The 1,550-nt window shown below is 36.1% G+C and overlaps 1 long non-coding RNA gene across 1 annotated transcript; it reads left to right on the top strand.

Moving 5' to 3' along the window:
* The first annotated feature begins 281 nt into the window (after nucleotides 1–281).
* LOC122010948 lies at nucleotides 282–1,054 on the top strand. Its single transcript, XR_006119915.1, has 3 exons — nucleotides 282–352; nucleotides 688–798; nucleotides 1,005–1,054. It is a non-coding gene; the product is annotated as an uncharacterized LOC122010948 (long non-coding RNA).
* The last annotated feature ends 496 nt before the right edge of the window (nucleotides 1,055–1,550 follow it).

Below are 1,550 nucleotides of genomic sequence, written 5' to 3'. Positions count from 1 at the left end.
TCCTGGGCGACGCGGATGCGGGCCTCCTTCGGAGCTTTCTTCCTTTGGCTCGTCACTTTGGTCTACTTCACTCAGGTTCCCTTCCTTTGGCTCTTATTTCCGACCTTGTAGAGTAGGGCTTCTTTGTCGATTCATTCTTGTACCTGCCTTTTTGGTAGTTTTCATTGATCTTGTTTCTCTATAAAAGACGTAATTTCGATCGTCATTTTTATATACTTTGGCAGGGTTTCAGATCCTTTGTGTGGACTGCAATTTCTTACCAGATGAAAGACATACTGAAGTTATCGCCGTCTTCATCACAGTTTCTAGTTTCTGTTGCTCATTCTCCATGGAGTATCAAACCAATTTATGGGTAACCACTTAACCGTCTTGTGTTTGGTCCACTTAACCGTCTTGTGTTTGGTGGTTCGATGGATCTTATTGCCTGATGCTTGCGTTGTGATTGGTACTTAAACACTTACCGACACATGATCTGCATTTTGTGTTAGCAATCACAATATGTAGACAATTTATCTTATAAAATTGTTTTAGTAATATGTATGCAATTCTAATTCATGACTCTTTTGTTGTTGATGTGCATGTTATCATGAGCTTGCTAACGGTTAAATTATACTAACTCGACGTGTTTATTTCTTTTGGAACACTAAACTTTAAATGACTTGGTCTTTGTATATTTTCTCATAATAGATACACATAGCTGGACTCACAAGAACATTTGGGCATTATGTGTGAGATCATACTGTTTCTGATATTGATGCATGAAGGTGCATAACTTGTTGAGCAACACAAGGCAAATATGTCAGTATAAATTTCTTAAAACATAATATTTCATATCAAATTGTTTCCATATTTGTGATGCTGCTAAATGCATTTCTATTACTTACATTTGCATTGCTCGTATGAATTAGCTTATCCACCCAAATCAAAGAATAAAGGAAAACAAATGTCAAACACGAATATTGTTCTCATGGTGATAATTATTTTTTCTTGTTGAACTCACACAGGATATTACTCTTGGTGTTTCCCTTGGTTCAGCAACCCAGATCTCCATGTTTGTTGTAAGGATTTAATTTGATGTAGCTTTGAAATGAAATGTTGTGTATATGTTAAAGAATAGCTTACAATGTACTAATTTGCCCTTTTAAGTTTCCATTATGTGTTATGGTGGCTTGGATAACGGGAATCAAGATGGATCTTGATCTTAATCTGTTAGAAACTGGCTCATTGATCATGGCAATACTAGTAATAGCATTCACGTTACAGGTAACTCATTGGGGTATGCTTGTTAGTTACACTAACTTCTGTTGTTGTTTTTCAGTTATTTTGAAATGCTAGGATTCAACCAAAATTCTTCCTGCAAGACTCAACTAATGGTACTTTTACAGGATGTAACTTCACATTACTTGAAGGGGCTTGTTCCCTTACTGTGCTACTTGGCAATTGGTGCATGCTTCTTTGTTTTCAAATCACCACTTGAGTCAAGTTTATTATGTTCTAGTGTACAATTTTGTTCATACTACTGTGGCTTTAGTTTTGCTGATAGTTTCATG

The sequence above is a fragment of the Zingiber officinale genome, chromosome 1A (genome assembly GCF_018446385.1).
Source record: "Zingiber officinale cultivar Zhangliang chromosome 1A, Zo_v1.1, whole genome shotgun sequence".
Lineage (NCBI taxonomy): Eukaryota > Viridiplantae > Streptophyta > Magnoliopsida > Zingiberales > Zingiberaceae > Zingiber > Zingiber officinale.
This window is presented reverse-complemented; position numbering and strand designations above follow the sequence as displayed.